Source organism: Loxodonta africana, chromosome 1 (genome assembly GCF_030014295.1).
Source record: "Loxodonta africana isolate mLoxAfr1 chromosome 1, mLoxAfr1.hap2, whole genome shotgun sequence".
NCBI lineage: Eukaryota > Metazoa > Chordata > Mammalia > Proboscidea > Elephantidae > Loxodonta > Loxodonta africana.
The window spans coordinates 219,864,305-219,890,536 of NC_087342.1; the positions used below are offsets into that span (position 1 = coordinate 219,864,305).

Genomic DNA, 26,232 nt, shown 5'->3' on the forward strand with positions numbered 1-26,232 from the left:
TGTCCCTTTCCCTCCTTTTTTTACTTTCTTTTTTATGGTCGTAAACTCCTCCCCACTCTCCTCCCCGCAAGATTCTTCCCCACCTGCCGCTTGTGGGGCAGCAGCCTCAGTCCTTCCTTCTCCCAAGGTCTCACAGGGAGGAAGGAAGGGCGGAGACACTTCCCCGAAGGCCCCACTTCTCACCACAGAGCCCTTGGCCCCTGTGGACTCGATAGCACTGAGTGCTTCCTGCCCTGGGGCCGCCTGCACAAGTCTCCTCAGCAGGCACAGGGCTAAAGAGGAAGGGGGAGCAAGCCCCGTGCTGCAGCCATACTGCCGCCATACTTGTCTCACCGCCATGCTGTCCCCCCACCCCTTCGCCAGGGCCAGTATCCCAGGCATGGAACAGAACCTGTCCACCCCTCTCCCCAAGTCCCTCGCCAGTTCCTCACAACTTGGAGTCCCTGACCCTGTTCATTCTCTAGCAGGGTTGCCGGTGGAGCACAGCTGGGGACTTGGTGGAGGTGAGGTACAAAATGAAACGGGCAGAATCACAGTCCGGGCTGGTGGTGGAGAAAAGCCATGGGAGCAGGGAGGGGAGGAAAGGGAGACAGGCAACTGGACATTGTAAATTGATGTTCATTTCTCCAAAGATAATCACCAACCAGCTCCAGTCAATTCTGACTCGTGGCGACCCCATGTGTGTCGGAGTAGAACTGTACTCCATAGAGTTTTCCATGGCTGGTTTTTCAGAAGTAGAACATCAGGCCTTTCTTCTGAGGTGCCTCTGGGAGGTCCTGAACCTCCAACCTTTTGGTAAGTAGCCCAGCGCGTTAACCTTTCGCACCACCCAGGGCCTCCTCTCCATAGATGATTCATTATAAGTGATATGCAGGTTTTCCATGTTATTAGGTTTATGTTCCAGAAACATTACAGATTAACCAGCGTTTTGAAGATGGTCTAGGATTAAATCATTATTTCAAGAAGTGACACACATAAGGAGACAACTCAATAAATTGTTAAATATTTGAGTTATTTAAGTATTTGTACTTAATCATGCTCCTAAATATATTGCATATGATTCCTCAGCTATTTTGTTTGATTTTCCTAAGAATCCATATTAATTATGGGGAACTATAAAAAAAAAAAAAATTTTTTTTTTTTTTTTTTTTATATACGTGAGCTTCCCCAACTTAGTTAAAGAAAAGCATTAAAGGAATGGCAGTTGAGAAGGAAGAGTAGTTGATGGCATTGTAAGTGTAGGATGGACCAATTTGGAAGCAGACACTGGAAGATTTTGCTTTTGAAAACTATTTGCAAAGCTTTATTGCATTCTTCTATTTTTGAGGTTCCCACCACAGGATGTCTCAGCCACAGGATACTGCAGTATAGTCAATACTTTCCCTCTTACTGTCTTGTGTATTACCTCATTTCAGTCATGAGACAATGCCATTCCTAGCTTTACTTTATGCATAGAAATACTGAGGTTATATTAGCTTGCATTGCTAGTGACTTTTGGCTCAAAATTTGGAATTATATCAAAATAGCATCTCAGGGGATGAAGTCAGGCAAAAAGGAAAATGAGATACGGCTTTGGGACAGGGACAGGGAGAGAAGACTTCGGAGGCATACCTGGGGCCTTTTCCTCCTCCACTGCACGCCAGGTGGAGGAGTGTTACGGGAGAAAAGAAAAGAGGGGAGGTCCTGTTTGCAGGGGGGAAAAAAATGTCATTGGTACTTCGTCCACTAAGATGACATATCTTGGTGTGGTATTAGACAAAGACCATGGAAGAGGGTTGTTACAAACTGATTACATGATTTTAAGTGTGTCACTTCATGGGTGACCCCCTTGTCCCTTCATCTATGGAAAACTAGCTTTGTTCTGGTGGTCACATGCTGAGGAAAGTGGCCCTGCCTTTGGTCCCGTGGGGTGAATCTGATTGGTCTGAACCAAGCATCTTCACTTAATTCTCCTTTTGTAGTGATTGGTTGAGGGGTGGGCATGTCTGGTCAATGGCCTCATTGATGAAATGTGCTCCCTAACAAAAAGAGGACTGTAGGAAGAAAGCCGCCTTCCTTTTTTGCTGCCTTGCACAAGGTATGTGAAGCCTGGAGACTCTGAGGTCTGTGGCCATCTCATGACTGTGTCAGGCAAGGCCAAGGACAGATGCTTCTCACAAGGATGGTAGAGTAGAAGCAATGACCCAGGTCGTTTAGGACACTGCAGAAACACTGTACCAACCTGAACGACCTACGTCCAGACTTAATGTCTCATGAGACAATTAAATGTCTTTATTGCACACGCCAATACTGGATATTAGAAAACAGCGTTATTTAAACTCCAGCACGATATGATTCTAATTGTTTACCCTTCAATATCCCAAAAGCTGATCTTTGTATCTCTCTCAGTGAGTGATGACTGAAAGAAAAAAACAAGTTATTGGTTTTAATAGCATGTTCCCGATACATATATATAGAGCTCATTGGTCTTTTTGGTGTGAGGTAGAAAATACATGTAAAAGTTATTAAGATTTATGTGGCATGTAATTCATTCCTGTAGGAATTCAAAAAATGTTCATATGGGATGCAAAAATGTTAAGAAATTAGAACTTGCACCCTCTGGTAGGATTTAAAAGAACACCTGGAAATTTGTTACTTGTCATGCAGGTGAGTTCTGGGAACTGAATTGGTTAAGTTCCACCTTTGGATTTCGGTAGAAGGCTTTGTGCAAAGGCCTGTGGAGCCTGCATGTGTGTGTCCTGCTCATTGCTCTGGTAAAGGCAGCAAGTGCCATCCTCTGAGGGGCTGCACCCAGGTAGGTGGGCTCAGGGTCAGGTAGAGTCAGGAAGCTTGAGGTAGTATAGACCAGGGGAGAGGTGCCAACACCATACAGAGAAAAGGGGTAAGCGTTAGGTGGGAAGAATGAAGAGAAGATGAAAACAGGAGAAAAGAAAGCTAAATTCTGAAGTGGGAAGGATCAGAATGGCGCAGGTGGTGGGTGTGGGACAGGCATGCTGAGTCCATCAACAGAGAGGACATCGCTGTCCCATTTTTATATGGTTCTGACCACATCAGCTAGAGCAAAGTGGGGGTGAATTAAAGGAAGCTCTAGGGCTGGACCCAGCAGAGCGGTCAGTTGTTCTGCTGCCACTTCCTGAAGGATAGCCGTTCCAGCACTGTGATTACTCTTGCCACACTCCAGCATGATGAGTCAGCATCTTCCTCTGTGATGAGGTGGGAAAGCCTCCCCTTCCCCTAAAGATGTCTCCTGACTATCCCTGTGCCTGAAACCCACCCATACCAACCCTTTCCTTTGACTGTTAGTAAATATAATTACTCAACTTCTGTTTCTGGCAGTACGATAAAAATCAGTTGCCATTGAGTCAGTTCCAACTCACGGCGCCCCCATGTGTGTCAGAGTAGACCTGTGCTCCATATAGTTTTCGGTGGCAGATTTTTCAGAAGTAGATTGCCAGAGCTTTTTACCAAGGTACTTCTGGGTGGACTCAAACTGCCAGCCTTCCATTTAGCAGCCAAACGAGTTAACTGTTTGTTCCACCCAGGGACTCCAGTAATATGGTAGATTATGTTATTTGGACCAGTCTTTCTGCTGACAACTAGAAATGCAGAATGAAATGTTAAAAACTGTCTTTATAAAAGCATCAAAGCTAGTAAGGAATTATCAGGCCCAGAAATCTAAGTGAAATCTGAAACCTAGAGAGTAAGGAGTAGCAGTGAAGCCACTTTTCCTCTCAGGGCATTTGTCAGACTAGATGAACTTGAGCTTCTGATTTGACATCTTCTTGGGTCATGGAGGTCAGAAGACATTCAGCCGTGTTGTTGCATGTGTCAGTACTTCATTCTCTTATGTCGCTGAGTAATATTCCACTGGATGGATGTACCAAAGTTTGATTATACACTCACCAGCTGATGAACAACTTGGTTCTTTCCAGTTTTGACAGTCAAATAAATCTACCATAGACAGGTTTTTGTGTGAATGTAAGTTTTCATTTCACTTGGGTAAATACCTGGGAGCGAGGTTGCTTGTCAGGAAGTGCTAAACTGTTTCCCAGAGTGGCTGTACCATTTTGCACCAACAATGTATGAAAGTTCCAGTTGCTTCATAGTTGCTTCGTATACTTACCAGCAATTATGTTGTCAGCTTTTTGCCATTCAGGTAGGTATATAGTGGTATCTCATTGTGGTTTAAATTTGCATTTTCCTAATGAGTAATGATGTTGAGTATATTTTCATATGCTGATTTGCCATCTTTATAGCTTCTTTGATGAAGTGTCTATTCAAAGCTTTTTCTAGTTTTTAAATGGGATTGTATGTTTGCTGAATACTGACTCTTGAGAGTTCTTGATGTGTTCTGAATTGGTGTTGTCAGCTGCTGCTGAGTCCCCCCAACTCATGTGACGCCATCCACAACGGAACATGCCATCCCTGTGATCGGTTGCAGATTGAACTGTTGTGATAAATATGGTTTTAATTGGCTTATTTTTGGAAGTAGATTGCCAGGCCTTTCTGCCTAGTCTGTTTTAGTCTGGAAACTACTGAAACCTGTTAAGCATCATAGCAACATGCAAGGCTCTACTAACAGACAGTTGGTGGCTGCACATAAGGTACATTGGCCGGGAATCAAACTGAGGTCTCTCACATGGAAGGCTAGAATTCTACCACTGAACCACCAGTGTCCCCTGTATTCTGGATACAAGTCCTCTATCAGATATATGTTTTTGCAGATATTTCTTTCCAATCTGTGGCTTGTCTTTTCATTTTCTTAACAGCCTTTTGAAAATCAGAAACTTTAAATTTTAATGAAGTTCAGCTTACCAATTTATGGGCCATGTTTTTTGCATTAGGTGAAGTCCGTTTTGAATCTGTGTTATATTTCAGTGGCTGGCAGCTCCTAGGCATTTGTGCGGTTTCATCTTTCCTTTCCACTTATAGCACTGTCTCAATAAAAGAAAGGTGGTGGTTGTCATTAGGTGTTGTCATGTTGGTCCCAATTCATAGCGACGCTATGCACAACAGAATGAAACACCGCCTGGTCCTGCGCCATCCTCACAATTGTTGTTGTGCTTGAGCCCATTGTTGCAGCCACTGTGTCAATATATCTCGTTAAGGGTCTTCCTCTTTTTTGCTGACCCTCTACTTAATCAAGCAAAAGAAAGGTAAGACATCTAATTAATCATACTAACCAACTCAAGGTCTAAAGTATGCAAAACATCTTTTGTCAAAGTCTTGACAAAGACTTGGGCTGAATGGAACAAGGAGAAACAAAGCCACAACAGATCCTTTTTAAAGAATGAATCATCTTTATTGCTTTTACTGCATCACCCATTCTAGCGTCAGTAATATACAGTAATAAAAATGAGAGAGCATGCACAATTCAGGGGACAAAGTATATAAAGCAAGGAGTGTTAAGAACAGTAGATTTGGGTAGCCAGTAATGCCACTCACAAAGAGAAAATCACCTGTGGTGTTGGTCTTTGGAGATTAAGTCTATCCTCACAACCTCCCTATGCACAAGGAGGGCATGGGTTTTTACAGATAGAAAACTGATACAGAGGAAAATTTTTAGTAAATTGCTTACCTGAGTATCTGCTCCTCATGTTGGTCTTCACATTTTCAAGTTCAACCATTATATTTTGGAACATAACAACTTAGTAAGGAAAGGTTTTGCTTGTTCAATGATTTCTTTATCTAGACTTTATTTAATAACTCCTACTAAGTCATAAAGGGATTTTTAAACAGTAAAAAAACCCTAGTAATTTATATAGTGCTATTAATTTTTTTTTTATTAATTAGTTTTCTAATTAGCTTTGTGGTCATTGAAATGTAGCCTTGATCATTTAATATTTATAAGTAAAAAAATCTTTTTATCCTCTTAAAGGATCAGCCCCAGTATTTTTGTAAAAACTTCAAAAGTTTGGGAGTATTTTTTATTACCTTTTCAAAGCTAGCAATAATCCATTATATATTAAAATAGCACTGACTCTAGAAACTAGTAAAAAAAATCCCACCTGCTTTAGGGTACTGTGGGACACAGTTCTAACACATGCTAGGTATATAACAAGCAGAGTTTATTTTCTTTGACTGATTTTTCCAACAAATATTTAGCAAGCACCTATGTGGATCAAGTATTAGTCTAGTTGCTGGGAATGTAATAATGAACAAAAACTGAAATTTTCCTGAAATCATGTAGCTTATGGTCTAGTGTGGGTAAAGATATTACCCAACAATCCAACAAGTAAATGTATAATTACAAAATGTGAGAAATGCTACAATGATTAGATGGTTAGAGTATGACATGAGAAATCTAGAGTTAGGGAAGGTATCCCTGAGAAAATAATGTTGAGTTGAGATCTGAAGAAGAGTAAAGATTAACTACACAAAATGGTGGTAGGGCAAGTGAACATTGCAAGCAGAAGAAACAGCACATGCAAAGGTCCTATGGCATGTTCGAAGAACGAAAGAAAGCTAGAGAGACTGGTACAAGGAAGGTGTAAGAGAGATTAAGGTGAGGCCATGCAGTGCCTTTTAGGTCACGTTAAAGATTTTGGTCTCTGCTTTAAGAGCAATGGGAAGCCAGGTTTTAAGCCAAGAAGGGGAGGTTAGTGTGTGGGTGTGATCATATTTTTCACGTTGACTGCAGAGTGAAGAACATTACTGAAGAGGAGTAAGAGTAGACTAAGGAGATAAGTTACGAAGTCATTGAAAGAACTGTATTGGGAGATGATGGTGGCTGTGGAGACAGAGAGGTGTGGAAGGATTTTTGAGATACATATAGGTGAATAGGAGCTGGAGGTTGGACGATTGGGAGGCATTAAGGGTACCTCCTAGGATTCCAGCTTATGGAACTGGATAGAAGAGTATCATTCAGTAAAGTAGAAGAGGAGCCAAGCTCAATCATGAGGTCCTTGTTCATTCAGTTCGGGTCATGTTGGGTTTGAAGTCACCCTATTGGAGATGTTGAATAAGCAGTCTGACTCATAGGTCTGGACTTAGAGAGGGCTCTGGAATGAAGATACAAATTTGGGAGACACTGGTATATTTGTGGTCACTGAAAACATAGGCATGCATAGAATAATCCAGGTGACATATACAAAGTAGAAGAAAAGAGGACCAGGGTGGTGCCTTGAGGGACTCTCAATAAAATTTTTTTTAAGAGGAGGACAGCTTGCAAAGAAAGAAGGGGCAGTCAGAGTTGTAAGGGAAAAAAATCAGGAGCGTTATGTTAGTGCACAGCCAATGGTGTTGAAGGCTGTTGAGAAGTCTCAAAAATGTACGTTGGATTTAGCAACATGAAGGTTATTACGGTTGGTTTTAACAGGATGATGAGGGCAAAAGCCAGATGGAATGAGTTGAGTGAGCAGGAGGTGAACAAATGGAGGCAGTGAGTGAAGACAGCTCTTGAGAAATTTGACTGGGAAGGAGAGAAAAAGATGGGTTTGGCTGAAGGGATACATGTGGTCAAGGTTGAAATAAATCATATAAATAATGAGAGGGAAAGATGTTGAAAGAATAGTGTATGTAATGCTAAATACCTGAAAAAATACTAAGTAAAATAATTCAAGTACCTGTATTAAAATGCATCCAACTACATTACCATCTCAGAGGTTTTTAAACTATTTTAGGAAGCTGAACCCTTTTATTAAATGAAATGCCACTTACAATCCCAGCCCGTAAAACAGATGAAAGCAGAGGTGGTCTTCCAGCACTTATGGGAAACACTAGGCTCCACTCAGTGCAGAGTTTGCAAAGGCTGTGGAGAGGTGGCATGCCTCTTACCAAAGAAATAATCAGTAGTTATTTACTTTTGGGATATATTTATTTGAGGCAACTTGCAAAAATACATAAAGTACAAAGAATTAAAGAGAGGAAAGAATCAGATCAAAGTTACCTATCAGAATAACCTGTTGCCGCTGTCCATTCCAACTCATAGCGACCCTGCAGGATACAGTAGAACTGCCCCACAGGGTTTCCAAGGAGCTGCTGGTGGATTAGAACTGCCACCCTTTTAGTTTACAGCCAAGCTCTTAACCACTGTGACACTAGAGCTCCAGCTGTCACAACAGCACACTCAAATTTATATCATCTGGCTCTGTACAGTTGCTAGACAGGTGATAATTTTGTCTCTAAGCTTCCTAGTAGCCAAAGCAAAGAGATAGGCAAGATTACTTATAAGAATCACAGTATCCTTCAGGGGAAGTGCCCAGCAGCACAGGAAAGTAACTTTTTATGATGAAGAGACCAGGGAAACGTCTCCTGTGAATTTTTGTAAGGGGGAACTGAAATGCGATGGGCAACACCCTCAACAATATCTTCTTCAATAGATACAGTGACAGACTTGTGCAGCTGTTTCTTATTATGTATCAAAAAAAGCCAATGGGACAACATCAAAGTGCTGTCTAATAAAAGAACTTTCTGAGGGGTTAAGGAAATATGACAGAGAGGGCAAAACAATTTTCGAATGTGCAAGACAGCCCTTTAGTGATGGTAGAAACCTCCGTTTTCTCTCCCAGAACACACATGCTTACCTTCTCTGGGCCAAAAAGAAATTATATATATATATATTTAAAAAATATATATATAGTTACTGTTTTTCCTTCTTACAAAAATAATGCATGTTCATTACAAAAATGTGAATAATTCTGAAGTAGAAATCACAAAAAGAGTAATTTCCAATAATTCTGCCCCTCAGAGATAACAGCTGATTTCAATTTGGGTCATATTCTGAGATTTTTGGATACACGTGTAGTGTTAATTTATATATGTGTTCACAAAATGGGATCATATCCTGTATAAGAACCTCATCTTTTAATAACTATGGCTTAACTCATCACATGAATGTAGAATAAATCATTTAATAGTCCACTGTTGATGAGTATTTGGGTGTTTCCATTTTCTGCATTATTAAAAATAAAGCTTCTGTGAATTTTTCATAGTCAAAATTTTAGCACTTTACAAAGTCCCCCCGCCAGGCTTCTCAGAGTTTCCCATCTGAATCTTCTTCTGCTAGCAGGGCCTGACATTACCTCATTTATTTTATATCTTTGCCTTTATCAAAGTTATCTTGTGCTTCATTTCTCTAGGCCCTGATCTCTCTCTCTGATGTCTCATAGCCTAGAAGAAAACAATTCCCTGCTGAATGTTAATGAGTACTGTCATGAATTGAATTATGTCTCCCAAAAATATGTGTCAGCTGGGCTAGGCCATGATTCCCGGTACTGTGTGGTTGTCCTCCATTTTGTGACCTGATGTAATTATCCTATGTATTGTAAAGGCTAGCCTTTATGCCTGTGGTTATGATCCTATTTGGGAGTGAGCTGTTTGTTACGTTAATGAGGCAGGACACAATCTACAGGATTACGTTGTATCTTAAATCAATCTCTTGAAATGTAGAAGAGAGAAGCAAGCAGAGAGGAGAGGAAACTCAGTATCACCAAGAAAGAAGAGCCAGGAGCAGAGTGAGTCCTTGAACTCGAGATCCCTCCACTGAGAAGCTCCTACACGAGGACCTTCCCTCAGAGTTCCCCTGGAGCTGACGCCCTGAATTCAGACTTCTAGCCTCCTAAAGTGTGAGAGGATAAATTTCTGTTTGTTAAAGCCATCCCCTTGTGGTATTTCTTTTATAGCAGCACTGGGTAACTAAAACAAGTACAATGGCTTTGAAGCTTACTTTCTCAGTTAATGCATTTTTATTGGAATAGGTCCCGTTAGGATACTTGGCTGGTAACCAGAAGGTTGGAGGTGGCTTGGAAGAAAGCCTTGGTGATCCACTTTAGAAAACTCATCCATTGAAAACTGTATGGAGCACAGTTCTAATCTGACACCTATGAGTTTGACATGAGTTGGAACCAACTCAATGGCAGCTGGTGGTGTTCTAGAAACAGTGCATCATCCACGGGCATGAACATTTAGAGTTAAGTGGGCCAGTGAGGTATCTTGACCAGGAGATATTGAGTCACCTAGAAATAGAGCCAGTTTGCAAGTGTTCACAAACACACAGTTGGCATTATCTAGAAGGCTGTGTAGCATAGTGTGAAGAGTAAAGACCCCAGAGTCCAGCTGCCTGGATTTGAATCCTGGCTCTGTCATGTACTTGCTGTGTGTGACCTTGGGCAATTTTGTTATCCTCTCTCTGCCTCAGTTTCCACATCTGTAGAATGTATAGAGAATTATGAAGACTAAATGTATTAATAACTATAAAGCACCTATAACAGTGCCTGGCACATAGTAAATTATACCTACTCCTCACTTATCAACTGTCCCCGTTATCCAACATTTAGCATTTACGACAGTAGTAAAATATCTACTGTCCAACTATTTTGTTCATTAAGGAGGCAGTGGGCTTGGTGGCAATGGCTGCAGAGTATCCCTTCCCTTGAAGAGAGTCTCCAGAAGGCCTCCAGGAAGCCGGGCCACACTGCCCATGCCCTCTGCTCCCTCTTGCTGGCAGGGGCTCTGTGTCCAGCTGTAGCCTGCAGCCAGCCTCCTACATGGCCATGGCCTCCGGGTGGAGGCGCAGACAATACCAGGCCGGTGGGTTCTTGTTCTGGGTTCCCAGCTCCAACGCAGCCTGAGGCCCTGCAGCTCAAAATTGCTGTGAGGTTGGAAGGGAGGAAAGAAAGAGGCATAGGAGAGGGTGTTTGGAAGAAGTGTGTGTGAGTTTAAAGACATCCCAAAGAGAGTCGACCTGGGCCTGAAGCCTCTGTCTCAAGGGGCCTGGTGAGTGGCCAGGCTTCCAGCACCTTGGAAGGAAGCCCCAAGCTTTAGTGACTCTCCAGGCCCAGAGGGCAGAGCAGGCTCTGGGACTGAGAACACAGGGCTTGCAGGGGTGGGAGTGGCGCCCTGGAGGCAGCTCTGAAAGGGAAGCTCTGACCCAGCAAAGGAGAAAGGTGAAGTGGTTAAGCTGTGGGCCCTCGAGTCGGGCTTTATCTAGCTTTGTCTCCTCCAAGCCTCCATCTCCGCAGAGGAGTAATCCATAACTGGACTCGTCATAGTGATGAGCACATCAGTAAATCTTAGCTGTTATTATTTCTATGATCATATTTTCTACTGATCAGGAGGGATCAGTCCCTGGAGAAGGACATCATGCTTGGTAAAGTTGAGGGTCAGCGAAAAAGAGGAAAACTCTTAACGAGATGGATTGACACAGTGGCTGCAACAATGGGCTCAAGCATAGCAACGATTGTGAAGATGGTGTGGGACCAGACAATGTTTTGTTCTGTTATGCATAGGGTCGCTGTGAGTTGGAACAGACTCAATGGCACTTACCAACAACAGTAATAATTTTCTAAATAAATATAAAAAACAAACGGATGGTCTGAAAACAGGAAAAAAAAAAATCCTTCATTTTCACATAATGACCTGGCCTTTGGACCCTAAGCATGTTGATAACTAAGGAGTGGGCATATGGTACAACTGGTAGACAATATTGACTACTGCTCTGTATGCATTTGTCTCCAGCCACATAAGCTACTCAGGTGCAGCCTTAGAGAAGGGAAGGAGTTGGATTGACCGAGAATAGGGGTTCTTTCTAGGTGAGTAAGCAGGAGGGATAGAGCCCTGGTGGTGGTTCAGTGGCAGAATTCTTGCCTTCCCTGTGGGAGCCCTTCCTGGCCAATGCATCTCATGTATAGCCACCACCCGTCTGTCAAAACCCCCTTTTCTCCTAACTGAAAAAGACTTCCGCCAGTCCTGCCTTGTCTAAATACACAGTATGCATGCTTCTTTACTCACCACTCACAGCATGGATCTTTCTCTTTACCCACACCAACTATAAATATTCTTGTTTATATGTGTTTCTTCAATATTTATGCAGGTGTCCACATAGTTAGCTGTCCATTATCCATGGTACAGGGTAACCATGCTCTGTGGGACACTGTCTTAGTCAGGGTTCTCTAGAGAAACAGAACCGGTGATATAGACAGACAGTCAGATAGATAGATAGATATACTTCAGGGAGTTGGTTCACATGATTGTAGGGGGCTGGCAAGCTTGAAATCTGTAGGTCATGTGGCAGGCTAGGGACTTCTGCAGGCTGAAATCCCAAGCTCTGTAGGCCAGGGGATGGGGAAAATGAGGTGAGAGTTAGGCCCAAATATCAGTTTATAGTCTAGAGGCAGAACACAACTGACAGAAATTGCTCTTAAGGCCTTCAGCTGATGGATTACATTACATTAAATTGCATTATGGAGGGTAATCTGCTCTTCTTAACCACACGTAACTACTACATGACAGCAACTGGACCAGTGTTTGGCCAAACACTGGGAACCATAGCCTAGCCAAGTTAATATATAAAATTAACCATCATAAGGCAGAGGTCCCCAGGCCATGGAAAATTCCTCTGCCTCAAGCAGCTTGATTGGCCTGCCTCACAACTTTGCATTAGAATCCTAGTTCCTGTGCTTGGCCTGCCTGCTAAAAATCCTGGTGATGCATGAAGCTATATGTAAACCCCATTGCACCTGCGTAGTATGATTAAGAATGCTGCTGATGTAACTTGTATCAACTCCCTACTTAAAAACCCCTTAAAAATGACCTTTCCCCTTGCCTTCACGGAGCAGTCTTGGCAGCAACAGCTTCGACTAACTCTTTTCCCTGCACGACGAAATAATGCACCTTTCTGCTCTCCCACCTTGGTCTCTCTTTTATTGGCCAGTAGGAGTTGTGCTGAGCAGAACCTGGGGTTTCCATCCGGCAACAATCACAGATACCTTCCCAACCCCTAAGCCTACCCAAAGCCTCCTTCCAGTCCTCACAGTGTCGTGGGCTAACTGGATGTCCCAGCCACCTCTTGGGAGAAGGCAACAGAGAAGGCAGATAGAAGGGGCTGGGATATGGACAGAAGCAGAGTCTGGGGGCTGGTTTTCTACCACCTTTCATTATTTTTTTCCTTCTTCACTGTGGATAATGGGAATGTGAACACATGCTCTTAACATGCTGCCTGAGTTGCTGAGTTACCTGGACTACATATATCCCAGTTATTTTCTTCCGAAACCTGACATAGCGCCATAAGCAGAGAGGTACATAATATGTGTTAGGGTTAATGACAAGGTTCAGGTAAATCCAGGCAAATTTGTCATCAAAAGGTTGATTTCCAGTTGTATTCATAGAAGGCAAGTTGACTCATCTGTATAAACCGATTCCCTCATTTCCCCTTGAGCAAGTGTCAGATGTGCTTGACGCAGGGCAAATGACCTTCAAGGGCAGAGTGGAGTGTGGCCTAGACTGTCATTGTGGATTTGGCAGCATGAATTGCTCCAAAGAACCCTGATTTCTTATGCATGAACTCATGACCCAGGGCCTGGGGCCTGGGGAGCAGGGTGGGAAGGAAGGTGGCCTCCCGCTGACTCAGGGTCCCTCCCGCTGCCTTTTCCACTGTGTCAGCAGCAGTCACATCACTTTCCTCTCCTCCCTCTTCCGCCCCACCGTTAACCCTGTCCCTGGAAGCATTTTTGGTTGCCAGGAATCATGGACCTTAGGAAACAATTGAAAAAACCAGGTGGCTACTTAACTTGCGTGACCCACGTGGGCCCCTGTTTTAGCATTGGGTCATAGGTCTGGAGACAGTGCAGCCTAAAGGAAGGAACGCTAGACTAGAAAGAGAGGGCTGTCAACTATAGCACTAAGCAAGTATGGCCTGGGGGCAGCCTTTCTTAAGGGCCTGTGTGTGTGAAAAGAGAGAGATTCTACAGGTTTTCCGGAGTTCTCTCCTCCAAGCACATTACTTGGGCGTAATGCTTCTTGACATTGAAGCTTCTGGTCTGATGACCACACTTTTGGTAGCAAGGACAACCAGATCCCCAAGCCAAGGTCATTTCCAGGAGGTGAAACAAGGAAAGAAAGGTCCAGAAGTCAAAATGCCTGTCCATTGTGCATCGCAGAAAATGCCTTGAAGACCAATATCAGGTCTTGAGTTGACTAATGCTCACTGTGCAAGAAATACCTCAAATGCCTCTGTTGGAAAAACAGGCTCCGAAGGCATAACGGTGTGCTCATTGCTTTTGTCCGTTCTGAGCAGCAGCATAAGCCCTGCTGTCACAGTTCATTAGCTCTCTGATGACAGGTGTATCTGCAGTTGTGTGAGCAAAACGTGAAATCGCGTTCACATTTGACAAAGCCTTCCTGAAGTAATAAGGTGATAAAGCCCTGCCAACCCCTCTCTAGCTGGGCATCTTTCCCCTCCACTGCCTTTGACCACCTCATCCTTCAAACTCAGCCTCGTGGATCAGAAACCATTTGTTGCCTACCTCTGCCAATGTCCTGGGTAAATTCAGAGATGCCCCCTGGACGTCCACAAAGAGCATTGTGTGCATGCCTGGGCTGATAAGGCCTCGGTGGTGAGCACTTCTGTTCACACTTCATGTCCTGTGGCTGATCCTGGGATCTGTGTCTGCAGCACCTGTTCGCTTGGTCCGCCCTCATCTCAGACTCTGCCTCCTAGACACCTGGGCAGGTTGGAGCCTCTCGCCCCTCCCCCGTAAAGCAGCAGCTTATTCCTGAGTGCTGTGTGTCAAGCTGGTATGTCTGCTATGCTCACTGAAAGACTTACTGGAACTAGCCAGTAAGTTTGCCCATTTAAAGGTTTCCTGCACTCTCTTTTTTAGGGGAAAGAGACTAGGCAATCTAAAGAAAAAGAACTGATATCATGGCTTTTGGAAAAAACAAACACTAAAACATCTTCCAGAATGTATTGGGTCAATACACATTCAACCCAGTTTCTTACACTTTCTACATCAACCTGTGCTCGATAATCCTACCAACGAAAAAACCAAACCCACTGCCGTCGAGTCGATTCTGACTCAAAGGGACCCCATAGGGTTTCCAAGGCTGTAAATCTCCACAGAAGCAGACTGTCACATCTTTCTCCCATGGAGCCGCTGGTGGTTTCGAACTGCCAGCGTTTTGGTTATCAGTTTGTCTCTTGAACCACAGTGCCACTGGGGCTCCTTCAGTAATCCTCCCAGATGTTTAGAATGAACAATTACTCTGGAGACTCTTCGCCAACGTCAGAAAAAGACCATTAGGTTCAATGTTTTACCCTAAAACAGGAAATTGGACCTAAGATTTAAAAAAACAAACAAAAACAGCTAACAGAATGAGTAACAGAGAAGAAGAGAGAGAGAGAGGCATTCTTTGGGAAAAACACATTTTCTGATCATTACAGACAAGATCTTAGTCTCCTAATCATTGAGCTGTTTATGCTGTATCCATTATCATTCTTCTTCCCACCATGCCAGAAAAGCAGGTCTTCTTCTTCTCCTTTTATTTATTGGAAGACTGAAGACTGTCTTATAATTAAGCTGCTCAGTCCTGTGGCAGGTTTGACTCCGAAGTCCATGTTCATCCAAAACAAAATTTTCTCCATTTGTAAACGGTCAGTTTGGTTCAGCAGTTACTGAGCGCCTACCATGTCTTGGTTGTGGTGGGGCATAGAAAAAAAAAAAAAGTTGCACACCCAGCCTTCAATTGTGAGGAAATACTTTTTAAGGAACCTTTCAGAAAGTTTTTCTGGTTGGGCTTCAGATGGTAACTTGACTCTCATTTAATTTTTTTTTTTAATAAATCAGCTGATCAGCTATCAAAATTACGGCTCCCATGAGATTAAGAGTTCTGTGCTCATACATTTAAGCACCTGATTAACGAAAACCTACATAAATTTTTTTTTCTTTTGCTAAAGGAGAGGGCGGAAGCGTCTTGTCACACCATGAAGACAAATAAACATGTTATTTAATCACAATACAGAGTTATGTTAGCTTTAGATTTTATTGAGGATTTCAGGATACCAGACAAAGCACTAGTCCTAGGTATTTTGTGTAACGGGGCTGAAGTGAGGCTTCTAAAAATCATAATTGCATATGTTTAATGGCATTGCTGGACAAGAACTCTATAACTTGAGCTAGTTATGTGAGCAAAATTGTTTCAAATTTCAGGTAACAAAGTAGGCAGCCATTGTGGCCCTGGAGAAGTTTCCAGAAGAATTTCTTCAGCTAAATTTGTATATTTATGAACATTTTTGGTGTTTTTAGTCTTCTGAAGCACCTGGTACTGGCCTCTGTGGAAAGCTACATGGAGCATAAATAGATCATTGTTTGTAAGTACTCCCTAGGAGGTTTCTGGAATATGCTTCCCTAGGTGAATAAAGATGGTTATTGTTGAGTCTTTCTTCACCAAAAAGTAATAAATCTGATTTAGTGGGCTAATTTGGAAAAGAGCCTAGTAAAATCCCTTGTAGAATTAGGATTTGCTTTGAAAATTTTCTGTTCTCAGAGTTATATTGATGGAGTTATTTTCTTTCCTTAAGTGGTATTTATTGAACACTTCAAATCCATTTTGGAACAAAATAAGAAATTTAAAATAAGAAAATCATATAGTAATTGTCCTAGTTATCTAATCCTGCTGTAACAGAAGTACCACAGTGGATGGCTTTAACGAACAAACTTGGTCGGAATTGACTCAGTGGCAACAGGATGTTGACATCATAGAGGTTAGGATTTCAACACATAGGACAATCACATCAGATCATAAAGTGATGGACAAACACACAATACTGGGAATCATGGCCTAGCCAAGTTGACACACATTTCTGGGGGACACAATGCAATCCGTAACATTGTATCCTTTGGCCCCCAGAATTTCATGTCCTTGCCACATGTAAGAGACGTTCATTCCATCCTGTCATCCCAAAGTCTTAAGTCGATTCCGAGTGCAAATTCCATTCTTGGGCAAAATTCCTCTTCCTCTGTGAAATCTGGAATACAGGTTATCTGCTTCCAGAGTATAGTGGTGGAACAGGCACAGGGTAGACATTTCCGTTACAATGAGAGAAACTGAAGGGAGAGAAGGGATAACAGGCACCAAGCAAGTCCAAAACCCAACGGAACACATTACCTTAGTTCTCAAGGCTTGAAAATAATCCCTCTGTTCTCTGAGACCATTTAGGCAATGGCTCTGCCCTCCAGACTCTGGATGTTGGCCACACTCTCTGGATTCTGGTGGAAGTCCCTTGGCCCTGAGCTTCAGCTCCACGTTCCTGGTCAACTGGGTTGGCAAATCTGCTCCCTCAGATTTGGGTGGCCCCATTCTCCTAGTCCATCTGAGCAGTGACCCTATCCCCTCAGCCCAGCAGGCCCCATTCTTCTGCCCCTTGGGCATGGCAGACCCACCTCCTCAGCTTTGGGCAGTGAATCAGGCCCATACCCCTGGCACTCTTCAACGGCAGCCCCACACTCCAGAAGCGAGTTGAATGACTCTTTGAAACCTAGGAGGCCGTGGCCCCATTTTTTGAAACCCCAGAGGCTATGGCTCCATTCTTTGAGAAAGAGGCAACTCTGCTTCCTGTGTTCCTTGTCTCTTTAGCTTCTGCTTCCTAATTCTTCAGCCTCTTGGTTCCTCAGGCTTCTTGGGCCTCTTGGGCTGACCCTGCCTCTGCCCTGCTCTAACGAGTGTTACAAAGCTCTTAAACTGTACCGATAAGTGCCCAGAGGCATACCACTCCACCAGGAAGCCTCCTGCCTGAAGGCACTCAGCTCTCTTGCTCCTTGGCTGGTGTCCCACATTGTCTTCTGCTAATCTCCTGCTGCCTTTTTTTTTTTTTTTTTTTGCTGTTGCTTCTTGCCATCTGCACTGTCTCCAGTGTTAGAGCTCTCATTACTTCCTTCTGAGCCCTCGCCAGAGTTGTCTTTGATGTCCATAATTCCAACAACAGTCTTTTCAAGGCAGTGTATAGGCTTCTATTATTAGTCACTTTAGAACTCTTCCAGCCTCTACCCATTACTCAATTCCAATACCACTTCCCCATAGTAGGTAGCTGTTAGAGTAGCACTCTATTCTCGGTACCAAATTTCTTAGTTACCTAGTGCTGCTATAACAGAAATACCACAAGTGGATGGCTTTAACAAACAGAAATTTACTCTCTCACAGTTCAGCAGGCTAGAAGTCTAAACTCAGGGTGCCAGTTCCAGGGGAAGGCTTTCTCTCGGGTCTGGGGGAAGGTCCTTGTCATCAGTCTTCCCCTGGTCTAGGAGCTTCTCAGTGCAGGGTCCAAAGAACACATTCTGCTCCTGGCTCTTCTTGCTTGGTGGTAGTGAGGTCCCCCCCTCTCTCTGCTTACTTCTCTCTTTCATATCTCAAAAAGATTGACTGAAGATACAGCCTACTCCTGTAGATTGTGTCCTGCCTCATTAACATAACTTCCTCTAATCTGGGGCCCTGGTGGCACAGTGGTTAAGAGCTGAGCTGCTAACCAAAAGATCAGCAGTTCGAATCCACTAGCTACTACTTGGGAACTCTGTGGGTCAGTTCTACTCTGTCCCATAGGGTCCTATCAGTTGGAATAGACTTGAAAATAATGGGTATGCACCAGATAAAAGGAACCCTAGTCGTGCAAGGGTTAAGTGCTTGACTGCTAACTGAAAGTTAGCACTTTGAACCTACCCAGTGGCTCTGCGGGAGAAAGACCTATCTGCTTCTGTAAAGATTAAGACAAAACTAAACCCCTTCGAGTTGATTCCAACTCACAGTGACGCTATAGGACACAATAGAACTGCCCCATATGGTTTCCAAGGAGTGCCTGGTGTATTCGAACTGCCAACCCTTTGGTTAGCAGCTGTAGCTCTTAACCACTGTGTCACCAGCATTTCCTCCTAGTAAATCCTAGAAGTCAGTTCTACTCTGTCACATGGGGTCACTATGAGTCAGAATCAACTTGACGGCACCTACCAACATGTGCCAGGTATCATTCTAACATTGAGAGCATAGAAATGAACACAATATAGAAAGCCTCTACCCTCAGTAAGTCTGTATCCTAATCAGGGAATCAGAAAACAAAAAGCAAATAAGCAGATAAAGGACTAAAGGAGATGTTGTAAGAAGTGGTAAGTGCTGTCAAGTAAAGCAGGTAGGGAGCTGAGAGAGAGGGAAGGTTAGATGTGTCCTATCATGTCAGTTCTCTGCTCAAAGCCCTCCAACAGCTCTGCATTTTATTTGGAGCAAAATACTGTACATATTCTGTAGGGTAGAGCTGCCCCATAGGGTTTCCTAAGCTGTAATCTTTATGGAGGCAGACTGCTGGTGGGTTCAAACTGCCAACCTTCAAGTTAGTAGCCAAGTGCTGTACCACCAGGTCTCCTTACCTGGAACATAGTAGGTCCTTAATGAATATTGGTTCAAGCGAATGAATGGTTGAAACTGTATCACCCTGCCCTGATATGAATCAGTAACCAGTGGCCTGGGATCTCTTTCCCTTTATAATGAGGACACTATGGGGCCATCCAGCACCCGCACTGGCTCGTCCTCCAGAGGACCTGTCTTGATGGTTGATCTTTGTAATGAGCAGTGTCTTTAAAGGGAAAATTGCTCCTCTCCTGCCAGTGTCTTTGGCACCAGATCTGATATGTTCTCGGATATGATTGCAGCATAGATTTGTTCTCAAGGAAATATCAACTTCACAAGAACTGTCAGAAACATTTTGTGTGCAGCTCATACTGGAAGCTCCTAGCAGGATACATCTTTTCCAAAATACACATGGGAAACAAAAGAGTATAAAAACCAAGCAGAAGTTCAGTGTTGAGATAAACTATGTCAATTGATGTAAACTTGAGAGTATTTTTCTCAATGTGAACAGAAAATGCATTTCTTACCGCACTTCTTCAATCATTAATGAGTTAAAACACTAAATATTTGTCAAAGCCACTGTGGCTTAAATAAAAATGATGGTGGCTCTGAGGACTTCTGCTCAATCAAGGGGACTTTGAGGATAGTTTATTAACCCCACCCACTGTGGATCCCGTAGGAAATGCACCGAGGAAAACAGGGATTGATTACATTGGCCAGTTATTCTCAACTACATCTTTACTTGTAAAGTCTGCTCGCATTTTACCTTTGCCACCTAAATATTGTTGTTAGTATCTGTTGTAGTTGAGTCAGTTCTGACTCATGGTGACTCCATGCGTGCAGAGTAGAATTGTTCCATAGGGTTTTCAAGGCCATGACTTTTCAGAAGCAGATCCTCAGGCCTTTCTTCCCAGGTACTGCTGGGTGGGTTCAAACCACCAACCTTTCAACTGCTAGTCGAGCGCTTAACTGTTTGAGCCACCCAGTGACCTAAAGATGAGTTCTAGCTTCATTGTCTGATTGCACTATTCTTTTTATAATGCTAATTTTCTGATTTTAAATTAGTGCATTCATGTACTAACCATGTGCTATTTGCTTCCCCCAATCTATCCCTCACTTCTCCTGGCCACAGCTCCAGGATGGAATTGTCAAGAAGGTTCTTCTCAATTCATTCATATGGATGATCTCATAGAAATTTCATCTGCTTTTGGCATGCGGTTTTTTGTTATACTTCATGTTCAGGGAATTTGCAAGCATTTATCATTCTGGGGTTATGAGGGTGGAGCAATAGTATTTCCATGGAAGCTGCAAACAGTCTATCAGGAATGTTGGATTTGACGTCATATTAAACCGGAATCCCATGATAAATCCTATGGCATGAATATCAAAGAGGAATAATAAATTCTGGTTTTTAAAAAGAGATAAAAACTCACAGGTATATACAATAAAAACAGAAAACACTTACATAGTGCTTACTAAATGCCAGACACTATTCTAAGTGTTTTACATTAACACATTTAATTCCACAACAGCCCTATGTGGTAAATACTGTTATTATCTCCATTTGATAGGTGATTAAGCAAGGCACAGCGAGGTTAAGTAACTCACCCCCAAGTCACACAGCTCCCACGTGACAGAGCTGGGACTTCAATCTGGTAGCCTGTCTCCAGAGTCTGTGTTGTTAACATTATTCATTATAAATTGTATCATTGTTCATTCACTGTGAGCCAGGCTTTCAAATATGGTAACTTTCTCGCTCTCATGATAAATGGCCAGGCGCTAATTCTAGTTGTTTTTGTGTTCCAGGTTATCCATTTCAATCTAGTAGTCAGCGTAGTATACTTCGCTTACTTGGGGTAACAGCTTTGGAGAGAGTTCCCTGGACAATTCAGGAAGCCATAAAAGAGAAGGGAAATATGCTGTCCTGGTTAAATGTAGGTTCTCTTGTAGCATTCTGCTTTTTCCTTCTGTTGTTGATTTCCCCTCTCCCCTCCCCCCACCCCTTATCACCAGCTCCTCTGGTTGCTGTAGACAAGCCCCAGGTTTTCCTCTATTTAAAAAATTCTGGATGTGAAGTTGGTAAACAATTTACATGAGCGAACATGTGTTAAGGAAGTGGAAACAGCTGGAGCTGGGAAGGCTGGCAGCATGGTGGTTTTTATGTATGTGTGTGTAGGGGGGTGTGGATAGTCACTGGAAAAGCTGCTAAAGGCAGCCTGGAGTGTCCCTCCCTGGCTCCTGTGGGATCTGCTCCTCCCCTCCCTCCCCTCCTTCTCCCTTCTCTCTACTCCCCTTCTCTCTACTGGCCTTCTCTCCACTCCCCTCCCTCCTCTCCCTTCTCTCTACTCCTTCTCTCTACTCCCCTTCTCTCTACTGGCCTTCTCTCCACTCCCCTCCCTCCCCTTCCTCCTCTCCCTTCTCTCTACCCTCCTTCCCTCTACTCCCTTTCCCTCCTCTCCCTCCTCTTCCCTTCCCCTCTCTTCTTCCCTCCCCTCCCCAACCCTTTCTTCCTCTCCTCTCCACTCCCTTTCCCTTCCCTCCTCTCCACTCCCTTTCCCTTTCCTCCTCTCCCTTTCTCTCTTCCCAAACCTTTCCCTTCCCTTCCATTCCCCTCCACTCCCCCCTCCTCTCTACTCCCTTTATCTCCCCTACCTCCCTCCCTCCTCTAGTCTCCTTTCCACTCCCCTTCCCTCCCCTCCCTCCCTCCCTCCTCTCCACTCCCTTTCCCCCCTCTGCTGTTACCTGAATATTGAAAAGCTCCCTCTTCTCCAGCCTCCTTTTTTTGCAAGGAGTGACTGTGACTTTTATTTTTGCCTCAGACCCCACAGGACACACAAGCTGGGAGAGAGATGCCAGGCTCACCTTGTCTGCAGCCTGGACAGCAGCTGCCTGCAGCCTCAACTGGGGAGGCCTGGCCAGGGCAGCTGCTGGTCAGCAGCTGGGGCTGGAGGACAGAGAAGCCAGCACAGTGATGACCACATGACCACCCAAGGAAAGGTGGCAGTGGGTGGTGAGAAGCCCCTCATGGAGGGGTGTACTCAAGGGGTTGATTAAAATTATAGTGATAGCATGGAACCAAATTAAATGATTTCCTTTTCACTAAGAGTACCCAGGGTAGTATCAATAATGGCAGTAATAGCAAACAGGTATATAGCACTTATTACATTCCAGGAACTATCCTAAGTACTTTATATATATTACCTCTTTTATTCCTCATAACTGCCCTTTGAAGAGGTTGTACTGGGTTGCATCATGTCTCCCCAAAATTCCCATCCACCTGGAATCTCAGAATGTGACCTTATTTGGAAATAGGTCCATTGTAGATATAATTAGTTAAGATGAGGTCATACTGGAGTGGGGTGAGCCTTTAATCAAATATGTCTGGTGTGCTTATAGAAAGAGGAGAAGAGACAGAGACGCAGAAAGAAGATGACCATGTCATAGCGGAGGCAGGGATTGGAGCTACAGGGCCACAAGCCAAGCAACTTCTGGGGCTACCAGAAGCTGGAAGAGGCAAATAAGGATCCTCTTCTAGAGGCTTCAGAAGGAGAATGGCCCTGAGGATACCCTGAATTCAGACCTCTAGCCTCCAGACTGTGAAAGTATGGATGTCTGTTGTTTTCATTCACGCAGTTAGTGGTACTTTGTTACAGCGGCCCTAGGAAACTGATACATACTATTAGAATATCCCCTTCACAAAGGAAGAAACCCAGAGAGAGAGGTTAAGGAACTTACCCAAGTCCACACAGCCAGTAGTGACAGAGCTGAGACTCAAGCCCAGGCAGTCTTTCTTCAGAGTTTGAGCTGCAGAGTTTTAACAGAGCCCATTCTTGTGCCTCACATAGCAACCAGGAAAAAAACAAACCAAAGGTCTGAAAAATTGGCCCATGTCCTCCACATGAGTGCTTTTGAGTAGTATATTCAAGTGTGATGCCTACTGGGATTTTGATGTTCTGTAACTCTTCTGACAGTTTCCTGCATGACCATGTGGCTCCACCATCTACACCTGTGTTTCTTCTGGGTGGTCTCGTAGTCTTAGATGAGAAAGAACACTGGAAAAGCAAGTTATCTGTTCATTTATTCAATCACTTATTAGTTGTCTGCTATGTGTCGGACACTGGACCAGGCCCTAAGAACACAGAAAGAACAGACCTGGTTGAATTGAGAAGATAAGCAAGTATGCACAAAGATATAATAACATAGTGTGATCAAACCTGTTGCTGTTGAATCCATCCCAACTCATAGCGACCCTACAGGACAAAGTAGAGCTGCCCCATAGGGTTTCCAGGGAGCAGCTGGTAGACTCAAACTGCCAACCTTTCGGTTAGCAGCCAAACTCTTAACCTTTGTGCCACCAAAGCTCCATGTAGTGTGATAATAACTATTAAAAAAGGTAAGTGCTGTATGAAGGTGGCTATGAAAATCTCTTTCCCACCCCTCTGGCAGGACACAGCTGAAACTGGGAAGGGGAGCTATCAGGGGCATCTTTTCGGGAGAGATGGAGTTTGCGCCTGATCTTGCAGGAAGAGCAGGCATTGAGTTGTGAACAGAAGGAGTATTTCTTCTCTCAGGACTGACAACCAGGGCCTACTGTGGTCATGGTGGGCATGCATTTGATTGACTATGCTTGCTGTCTTGGTGACTGTCCCATTGGTGAATCGTTGCGTTAATTATCCTTTTGTCTGACACAACCCCACCCAAAACGTGACAATTAACAAGTGTGTGAGGCATCGTTGTGCATTGTTTGTCAATGTTGGCTAACAAACATACCCTAGTTATTGCCTTACCTCACTAGCCTGTCCTGAATGACACTGCCTTTCACTGGATCAATATCTGGGGAGAGGCTTTTCAATGAGAGGACCATGGCTGGTATATGGGAGATTCAGAGGCCAGAACATCACAGTTCCTGGTCTTAAGGAGCTCTGGAAACCTGCACCAGCACACTGAGAAGGAACCTTTCCCAGCAGGGCTGACGCAGTGCAACAGCCGGAATGCTACAGGCCTGGCCTCCCTCTTAGCCTATTCTTGGCTGAAAGTTACAACAAGGAGAGATTCCGCCAATGTATATGCACAACACATGTGCTCCATCATTGGGATTTCACGTGAAACAGGGTTCCAGATTCATTAGCGTGTATACAAGTTAAATATGGTTGATGAGTTTCAATACCGCATTTCATCAAAATATTTTCTTCCCAACTGGGGCCATAATGTACTTATGGAGCACAGATGGAGGGACACATGGGATCTTAATACGTTTCCTAAAGCAGTGTTTTCGAGGCACTCCTTGCGCAAAGTGAGCAACTGAGCCAGTTGGATTTTTTTTTCCCTCTGAAACAGTAAAAGAGAGAATTGTGCAGTTTTTTTCCTAATCTAGCACGATTTAGAAACTGATTATAAGCCATTTACCCCTAAACACTGCCCCCACATACTTATTTCTAATAATAAAAAATAATCAGATGGAATATGCTGCTTATTAGCTAGAAATCCCTTTAATTATAGTGCTAATTTGTCTTTAAAACAAGGACATGTTTCAGAGTGGAAGAAGTCAAGACTCCAGGCTTGTTCTGAGCAGGCTAACAATCATTATATTAAGCAAACAAATATTTTTGCTTTGGTTACAGCTGTCACCCAGGAATCTCCCCCAGCACTGTTTCATTGTTTGTTTTATCTGCAAATCACGAGCATTTTTTTTTTTTTTTCCTTCAGGCAAGGCCATTTGGATAAGCTCATGATATTCCGCACTTTCAGCATTTCCCAAGGCTTTGCTGTGCGAGGAACTGCAAATGTGGGTACTCACGTCTGGATGTGTCATCTGAGCTGCAATTCTGCACCAACAAAGTTGTGTAGTGTGGTAGAAAGAGTAGTAGAGTTGTCACCAGCCGTCAAGCTGGTCCCTGACTCACAGGAACCCCATGCACAATGGAACTAAATGCTGCCCAGTCCTGTGCCACCCCCATAATTGGTTGAGGAACAGACTGTGGTAATTCACAGGTTTTCCTTGGTTGATTTTTGGAAGTAGACTGCCAGACCTGTCTTCCTAGTCTGTCTTGGTCTGGAAGCTCTGCTGAAACCAGGTCAGCATCATGGCATCACACAAGCCTCCATCGACAGACAGGTGGTGGCTGTGTTTGAATTGCATTGGTTGGGATTCGAACCTGAGTCTCTTGCATGGAAGTTGAGAATTCTACCACTGAACCACCACTGCCCCCAGACTAGGAGCTATTGTTGTCATTGTGTGCAGTAAGCCCCAAATTTTAGTTCCAGCTCTGTCAATACTAGCTGTGCAACTGTAGACATTTTTCTTACCTGTAAAACGTGATCAGCCGTGGCTCCAGTATTTCCACGTAGGAGCAGCGGGGGCCAGCAATCTAACTGGAAGACGAGGCTGAGGGCCTATTGTGAAGCTTCATTTATTTAAGAATTTTCACAAAATTGAGAAAATATAAATTGTCCATGTCAAAAAATTGGGAGGGGCTGCTTGGGTTAAAGCCCCCTGTAGTGCCACTTGCATGATTCTGCTCTAAGTTTTGCTCTCCTTATGTGAACCCAGCACACTAGGTAGGTAAAAGGTAGCATAAATTATCATTCTAGTAACACTTTTTCATAAGCCATAGCTTTACTTGCAGTGACTTTCAGGACATAACTCTGTAATTTGATCTTCTGTCTTTCATAGATAACCTCTTGCATAATCAACAGAACTTGACCTCAGAGGTTGGAAATTATGCATTTTACCCAGCAGAGGAAGAAAAATGCAGCAATAACTAGTGATACCAAGGTGACACTTGTATGTATGGTTGGTAGGTGTGTGAACTGCTTCAGCCACTTTTTTCAAAAATAAATGTTTTTCCTTTATTAAAGACCGTTTACTTACAATAAAACACATACATTAAGTGTGCATTTTGAGGAGTTTTGACAAATAAATCTGGACTCAATCATGTAGAACATTTCCATCACCCACCAGTTGTTCCCCATGCCACATTCTAGTTAATTCCCCCACAATTGTTCACTCTAGGCAACCCCTGATCTTTTCCCGTCACTATAGATTTGTCGTCGTTGTTATTAGGTGCCCTCAAGTCAGTTCTGACTCATAGCGACCCTTTATACAACAGAATGAAACATTGACCA

The 26,232-nt window shown here is 43.6% G+C and overlaps 1 long non-coding RNA gene across 2 annotated transcripts; it reads left to right on the forward strand.

Annotated features, from left to right (window-relative positions):
• Positions 1–26,232, forward strand: LOC135227277 (uncharacterized). 2 transcript variants are annotated; one of them, XR_010317437.1, is made up of 4 exons: positions 1–503; positions 633–795; positions 24,814–24,892; positions 25,781–26,232. It is a non-coding gene; the product is annotated as an uncharacterized LOC135227277 (long non-coding RNA). The 2 variants fall into 2 exon arrangements; XR_010317435.1 differs by lacking the exon at positions 1–503 and having other exon boundaries at positions 510–795.